The following is an 8977-nucleotide window of genomic DNA, read 5'->3' on the forward strand; positions in this document are numbered from 1 at the left end:
GTACCCCTTGAACCAACATCATAAAATAAAAAAAAAAGTATTTTGCTTATAAAAAAGAAAATACTGGAGAGATATCAAATGCAGACATTTTAACATTAAAAACAAACACACAACTAAAATCTGGTACAGTACTAAAAATGGCCACCAGCTACAATTACTTTCTCCTACAAGTAGTTAACTGAAAGGTTTTTTCAATTGAAAACACACATATGGCATCCACCGAGTGTTGTCCTGTCGCGTCTTCTTTATATTATTGCCGAGAAGATGCAAAACAATGAAAATAATAAAATCATTAATTACCAAAATAATAGAGAAAGTCAACACCACATTGCAAATAAACATTCATTCCAAATAAAGAAGCAGGGCGCGTCCAAGGGTGAGTATATACCTAATAAGAATATAATCACCCTCGGACGCGCAATGCTTATTTCCAACAGCCTTCCTTCCTAAGAATCAGCCCTTCCGTGGTGTAGAGAGACGTTGTGTTACACTCCAAGGTGTTCCCCAGGTTGCCTTTCCTGAGCTTCGATCTTCCGGCTCTCGTTTAGTAGTTCTTGGAAACTACACTGCATTAGGCCTTCAAATTGGGTATGGGGTGTAGAGAGAGGGTGTGTTCCACTCCAAGGTGTTCCCCAGGTTGCCTTTCCTGAGCTTCGATCTTCCGGCTCTCGTTTAGTAGTTGTTGGAAACTACGCTGCATTAGGCCTTCAAATTGGGTATGGGGTGTAGAGAGATGGTGTGTTCCACTCCAAGGTGTTCCCCAGGTTGCCTTTCCTGAGCTTCGATCTTCCGGCTCTCGTTTAGTAGTTGTTGGAAACTACGCTGCATTAGGCCTTCAAATTGGGTATGGGGTGTAGAGAGATGGTGTGTTCCACTCCAAGGTGTTCCCCAGGTTGCCTTTCCTGAGCTTCGATCTTCCGGCTCTCGTTTAGTAGTTCTTGGAAACTACACTGCATTAGGCCTTCAAATTGGGTATGGGGTGTAGAGAGAGGGTGTGTTACACTCCAAGGTGTTCCCCAGGTTGCCTTTCCTGAGCTTCGATATTCCGGCTCTCGTTTAGTAGTTGTTGGAAACTACACTGCATTAGGCCTACAAATTGGGTATGGGGGAAACATTGGCGCATCTGCGGTCCCTCCTTCCTCTAGGCCTCCACTGACCTGTCTACTGCTGCCCGTGTTCCCCTGGAACCAATTTTAAATTGCCTACAGGCAGCCCAATTTATTATGTTAGGGCTTCGAAGCCTGTCTGCGGTCCCTCCTTCCACTAGGCCTCCACTGACCTGTCTACTGCTGCCCGTGTACCCCTTGAACCAACATCAAAAAAATAAAAAAAAAAGTATTTTGCTTATAAAAAAGAAAATACTGGTGAGATATCAAATGCAGACATTTTAACATTAAAAACAAACACACAACTAAAATCTGGTACAGTACTAAAAATGGCCACCAGCTACAATTACTTTCTCCTGCAAGTAGTTAACTGAAAGGTTTTTTCAATTGAAAACACACATATGGCATCCACCGAGTGTTGTCCTGTCGCGTCTTCTTTATATTATTGCCGAGAAGATGCAAAACAATGAAAATAATAAAATCATTAATTACCAAAATAATAGAGAAAGTCAACACCACATTGCAAATAAACATTCATTCCAAATAAAGAAGCAGGGCGCGTCCGAGGGTGAGTATATACCTAATAAGAATATAATCACCCTCGGACGCGCAATGCTTATTTCCAACAGCCTTCCTTCCTAAGAATCAGCCCTTCCGTGGTGTAGAGAGACGTTGTGTTACACTCCAAGGTGTTCCCCAGGTTGCCTTTCCTGAGCTTCGATCTTCCGGCTCTCGTTTAGTAGTTGTTGGAAACTACGCTGCATTAGGCCTTCAAATTGGGTATGGGGTGTAGAGAGAGGGTGTGTTACACTCCAAGGTGTTCCCCAGGTTGCCTTTCCTGAGCTTCGATCTTCCGGCTCTCGTTTAGTAGTTGTTGGAAACTACGCTGCATTAGGCCTTCAAATTGGGTATGGGGTGTAGAGAGAGGGTGTGTTACACTCCAAGGTGTTCCCCAGGTTGCCTTTCCTGAGCTTCGATCTTCCGGCTCTCGTTTAGTAGTTCTTGGAAACTACACTGCATTAGGCCTACAAATTGGGTATGGGGTGGAGAGAGATGGTGTGTTACACTCCAAGGTGTTCCCCAGGTTTCCTTGCCATTGCTTCGGTCTTCCGACTCTCGTTTAGTAGTTGTAGAAAAGTACACTGCATTAGGCCTACAAAATGGGTATGGGGTGGAGAGAGATGGTGTGTTACACTCCAAGGTGTTCCCCAGGTTGCCTTTCCTGAGCTTCTATCTTCAGGCTCTCATTAAATTGTGGTTAAATGGAACAACTGCATTTGGCGTACTAGTTGGTTTGGGGCCTACTATCGGTGTCTGCCACTCCTTGCTGTTCTCCTGGTTTCCTGTCCTGAAATTCCATTTTCAGGCTCTCGTTAAGTAGTTGTTAATGTTAGACTGCATTTGGCCTACTAGTTGGGTTGGGGCCTACTATCGGTGTCTGCCACTCCTTGCTGTTCTCCTCCACTGAACAAAGCTGTGCCGCCTGTTTACTACGGTTGCCAATTTTGAACTGCATTTCGACTACTTACTGATTTGGTCCTACTCTCTGTGTCAGCCTCTCATTCCAGTTGTCCTCCACTGCAATGCCCCCTGGTTATTCCTGTGTTACCAATTTTGAACTGCATTTAGCCCACTTTATTCTTTGGGCCTATATCTGTGTTTCCACTTCATCGTGCCCATTGCCCAGCCAGTGATAGATGAGTCTGCTGGTACATTGACCCATAACGCAACATTCCCCGTGCATGCTACACAACAACATTGTGACCCTGCTGAAAGTCAGGTTGCTCTTCCCGCATACCATACCACCTTACACGGGGACAAAGAGGAAGGTGCCGATGAAAGTGCAGGTTCCTTCATCAGGTGGGGGGAGGAATACTAGTTGGCGACGTCACTGGCACAGGGCCTCTCATAGTACGCAAAAGTGTTGCTGCCGGTGGGAGGCGCCCCCGCCGTGCAAACACACCGCTGTACTTTGAGGGGCCCTGTGCCAGTGCCAATGCCAACAAGTGGCCCCCCCCTGCTTGCTCAGGATCACAGCACTTGCAAAGTTGAAATACTTACCTCTCCCTGCTCCACTGCCGTGACGTGGTCCAGATTTCCTGGGCCCACTAATTACTTGAACCAGCCCTACCCCACACAACTTTAGCCAAATGACCCCCAATTTCAAATGCCTTCCAATTATTATAAGGTAAATTACGCTTGACAAGCTTCATTAAGAAGAATGGATGGTTTTTACATTAAAATGGGCACTCTAGGTGTTTTCCTGGCCCCCACTCACTGCCGACTATGCTGCCCCATTGACTTGCATTGGGTTTCGTGTTTCGGTCGATGCCGACTTTACGTCATAATCGGCCGATTTCACTCGACCCGACTTTTGAGATAGTCGGGTTTCGCGAAACCCGGCTCGACTCTAAAAAGGTCAAGGTCGCTCAACTCTAGCCCCAACCCTAACCCTAAATTAAGCTCTAACCCTAACCCCAACTTTAGCCCCAACCCTAACCCTAACTTTAGTGCCAACCCTTACCCTAGCTCTAGCCCTAACCCTAACTGTAGCCCCAACCCTAACTGTAGCCCCAACCCTAACTGTAGCCCCAACCCTAACTGTAGCCCTAACCCTAACTTTAGCCCCAACCCTAACTTTAGCCCCAACCCTCACCCTAACCCTAACTTAAGCCTCAACCCTAACCCTAACCCTAATGGGAAAATGGAAATAAATACATTTTTTTTAATTTTATTATTTTTCCCTAACTAAGGCGGTGATGAAGGGGGGGGTTGATTTACTTTTATAGTGGGTTTTTTAGCATATTTTTATGATTGGCAGCCGTCACACACTAAAAGACGCTTTTTATTGCAAAAAAAAGTTTTTGCGTCCCCATATTTTGAGAGCTATAATTTTTCCGTATTTTGGTCCACAGAGTCATATGAGGTCTTGATTTTTGTGGGACAAGTTGACGTTTTTATTGGTACCATTTTCAGGCATGTGACTTTTTTTATCGCTTTTTATTCCGATTTTTGTGAGGCGGAATGACCAAAGACCAGCTATTCATGAATTTCTTTTGGGTGGGGGGGGCTTTTATACTGTTCCACGTTTGGTACAATTGATAAAGCAGTTTTATTCTTCTGGTCAGTATGATTACAGCGAAACCTCATTTATATCTTTTTTTATGTTTTGGCGCTTTTATACGATAAAAACTATTTTATATAAAAAAAATTTTTTTTGCATTGCTTTATTCTGAGGGCTATAACTTTTTTATTTTTTTGCTGATGATGCTGTATGGCATTTTGTTTTTTGCGGGACAAGATAATGTTTTAAGGGTTACCATGGTTATTTACATCCGTCTTTTTGATCGTGTGTTATTCCACTTTTTGTACGGTGGTATGATAATAAAGCGTTTTTTACCTCGGTTAACTAGTGAGACAGTTTTATAGGTTGGGTCGCTACGGACGCGGCGATACTAAATATGTGTACTTTTATTGTTTTTTATTATTTAGATAAAGAAATGTATTTATTGGAACAATATTTTTTTTTTCTTTATTTAGGATTTTTTTTTTTACACATGTGAATTTTTTTTTTTTTAACTTTTTTATTGTGTCCCAGGGGGGACATCATACTATAGTGTCAGATCGCTGATCTGACACTTTGCAAAGCAGTGTGTCAGATCAGCGATCTGACAGGCACTGCAGGGAGGCTTCACGGCACCTGCTGTGAAAGCGACCTCTCTGCATGACCTAGAAGGCCCCCATGGCCATTTTGGATCTGGGGCCTGCCGAGAGGAGGAGGTAGGAGACCCTCGGAGCAACGCAATCACTTTGCGTTGCTCCAAGGGTCTCAGGGAAGCAAGCAGGGAGCCCCTTCACTGCACAATGCTTCGCTGTGCCGCCAGAATGCTGCGATCATGTTAGATCGCAGTGTTCCGGAGGTTAATGTGCCAGGAGTGGTCCGTGACCACTCCTGGCACATAGTCAATCAGCTGACATCCGGCGGCGATCAGCCGCACTCTCCCCGTGAGGATAGTACGTCCAATGGGATTAAAGGGTTAATGTTAAAAGTAGTGCAGCTTCTAGTCTCCCATGGAGACTATTGAAGCATGCAAAAAGTAAAAAAAAAATGTTTTTAAAAATATAAAAAGAAAAAATATATAAAAGTTCATTTCATCCCCCTTTTGCCCCATTCAGAATTAAAAAAATACACATATTTGGTATTGCTGTGTTCAGAATAGCCCAATCTAACAATATAAAAAAAGAATTAACCTGATTGCTAAATGGTGTAACGAGAAAAAAATTCAAAACAGCAGAATAATATTTTTTGGTCACTGCTACATTGCAATAAAATACAATAACGGGTGATCGAAAGATCGTATCTATACCAAAATGGTATCGATAAAAATGTCAGCTCGACACGCAAAAAATGAGCCATCTTAAATAAAAAAAGAACCTAGATATGTTTGGTATCTATGAACTCGTATTGACCTGAGGAATCATAATTGCAGGTCGGTTTTATCTTTTAATAAAAATGGTTAAAAAGGAACCAAAAAAACAACTGTGGAATTGTACTTTTTCGCAATTTCACCACACTTGGGTTTTTTCCTGCTTTCCAGTAAACGATATGTTAAAACCAAAGATATTTTTCAAAAGTACAACTCATCCCGCAAAAAATAAGCCCTCGCATGGCTATTTTGACCAAAAACTAAAAAGTTATGGCTCTGGAAAGAAGGGGAGCAAAAAACGAAAAGGCAAAAACAAAAATACCTCTGGTCATTAAGGGGTTAAGTAAAAAAATAAATAAATGGCTTACAGGCTTTCATATGCTCCTTCACCACTGATCTTCTTTTTCTGGGTAAGGGAAATAGAATTAGTGCTAGGCGTATGATGCCAAAATAAATAAAAAATGACCAGATGCCTATTTTTTATATCTCTGTTGTTGTCTTGTCCATAGAAATGTTTTTGCCAAAATAATGTTATGATGTTTGGGAATTTATTTTGCCAGTGATAGCAAATCTATGACAGACTGACTGCAAGCATGTGTTCAATAGTTATAAAGAAGTCAGAAAATTAGGACATGCAACAATGAATTCTGATAGTACTTGCCACATTTAAGAAAGACTTGGACTTATTTTTGCTATGTATCACAAGCTACAATGGTTCATCAAGTTAATTTAATTGTTTCTGGCACCATTATTCTGACTTAAAACTATTGTAATCTGAGAGCAAAGTAGTAATTTGCTCCAAAGCCCTTAACATATAATTCCAGACCAAGAGAATATGATGGTTAAAGTGGAATGAGCAGATAAGTCTTATATTACTTTTTGTTCTAAAAGATGGGTTAGGGCTTATTTTCAGGGGTTGTCTGATTTTTTTTCCATGGTCAACAATATTATTATTATTATTTATTGTTATAGCGCCATTTATTCCATGGCGCTTTACATGTGAGGAGGGGTATACATAATGAAAACAAGTACAATAATCTTAAACAATACAAGTCATAACTGGTACAGGAGGAATGAGGACCCTGCCCGCGAAGGCTCACAATCTACAAGGGATGGGTGAGAATACAGTAGGTTAGGGTAGAGATGGTCATGCAGTGGTTTGGTCGATCGGTGGTAGCTGCAGGTTGTAGGCTTGTCTGAAGAGGTGGGTCTTCAGGTTCATTTTGAAGGTTTCGATGGTAGGCGAGAGTCTGATGTGTTGTGGTAGAGGGTTCCAGAGTAGGGGTGATACGCGAGAGAAATCTTGTATACGATTGTGGGAAGAGGAGATAAGAGGGGAGTAGAGCAGGAGATCTTGTGAGGATCGGAGGTTGCGGGTAGGTAAGTACCGGGAGACGAGGTCACAGATGTATGGAGGAGACAGGTTGTGGATGGCTTTGTACGTCATGGTTAGGGTTTTGTAGTGGAGTCTCTGGGCAATGTGGAGCCAGTGAAGGGATTGACAGAGGGGAGAGGCCGGGGAATAGCGGGGGGACAGGTGGATTAGTCGGGCAGCAGAGTTTAGAATAGATTGGAGGGGTGCGAGAGTGTTAGATGGGAGGCCACAGAGCAGGAGGTTGCAGTAGTCAAGGCGAGAGATGATGAGGGCATGGACTAGGGTTTTTGCAGATTCATGGTTGAGGAATGAACGGATTCGTGAAATATTTTTGAGTTGAAGTCGGCAGGAAGTGGAAAGGGCTTGGATATGTGGTTTGAAGGAGAGATCAGCGTCAAGGATTACCCTGAGGCAGCGAGCTTGTGGGACTGGGGAGAGTGGGCAGCCATTTACTGTAATGGATAGGTTCGTTGGGGGGGTCGCGTGAGATGGGGGAAAGATGATGAATTCTGTTTTGTCCATGTTAAGTTTCAGAAATCTAGCGGAGAAGAAGGATGAAATAGTGGACAGACATTGAGGGATTCTGGTTAGAAGGGAGGTGATATCTGGTCCAGAGATGTAGATCTGTGTGTCGTCAGCATAGAGGTGATACTGAAAGCCATGAGATTCTATGAGCTGTCCCAGGCCAAAGGTGTAAATGGAGAAGAGCAAGGGCCCAAGGACTGAACCTTGTGGGACTCCAACAGATAGAGGGCGAGGTGAGGAGGTGGTGTGTGAGTGGGAGACGCTGAATGTCCGGTCTGTTAGGTATGATGAGATCCAGGATAGGGCCAAGTCTGCGATGCCAAGGGATGAGAGGGTTTGCAATAATAGGGAATGGTCCACTGTGTCAAAGGCAGCCGACAGGTCGAGGAGGAGGAGGACAGAGTAGTGTCGCTTGCTCTTGGCGGTTAAGAGGTCATTGGTGACTTTAGTTAGGGCAGTTTCGGTGGAATGGTGTGACCGGAAGCCAGATTGTAGGCGGTCAAAGAGGGAGCAAGAAGAGAGATGGGAGGACAGTTCAAGGTAGACGTGTTGTTCCAGTAGTTTGGAGGCATAGGGGAGAAGTGATATAGGGCGATAGCTAGATACAGAGGATGGGTCAAGAGAGGGCTTTTTGAGGATAGGTGTGATGGAGGCATGTTTAAAGCTTGAGGGGAAAACACCAGTTGTTAGTGATAGGTTGAAGAGATGGGTTATGGTTGGGATGAAGATTGTGGTGGGGTTTGGGATGAGGTGGGATGGGAGTGGGTCAAGTGCACAGGTGGTGAGATGTGATCTTGAGAGTAGAGTGGAGCGTTGATCTTCTGTAATGGTGGAGAAGTACAATACACATTTATTCTTGAACAAAAAATCAACATTTATTCATGTATAATCATGTCATCACATTCTGGAACATAAATAACTCTCCAAGCGCTAAATTCCTTCATGAATTTCTTTCTTGAGATCGTATTTCCTTTCTCCATGTATAGCAATCTATTCCTAATACATGCTGGTAGGGAAAAAGGGGGTTAGACTGATCACTAATAGATCATTCTGTACCTACACATATCATGTTATTAGCAGCACATCTGTTTGCACTTGGCGTTGTGCTAATGAGGACAATGGCCCTGATTCATTAAGATTGTTGTTGTGAAGGTCACTGGGCCTCTGGAGTATGGCGTACCTAATTTATTAAAAGACGCACACCACTTAATAAATTAGGAATTTTACCAGTGTCGTGTGCCTCTGGCAGAAATGTACATACACATGGGTGTGCACACACACTGCACATACACACACATAAATAAATACACACTTCATATGCACATGTATATACACATTCTGCATGTATATACACACTGAGCATACAATACATACCAACCTGTATCCCCTTCAGCTCTAGTCTCCTGCAGTTTATAGACTTTATGTGACATCATTATATTACTGTGATGTAACCAAAGGTTTTCAAGCAGCCTTAATTTCAGAATAGAAACACTGGGGTCCCAAAGAGAGTGTGGGCCCTTGGCTATTGCCAAGTTTGACTCTCT

Source organism: Ranitomeya imitator, chromosome 6, assembly GCF_032444005.1.
Source record: "Ranitomeya imitator isolate aRanImi1 chromosome 6, aRanImi1.pri, whole genome shotgun sequence".
NCBI lineage: Eukaryota > Metazoa > Chordata > Amphibia > Anura > Dendrobatidae > Ranitomeya > Ranitomeya imitator.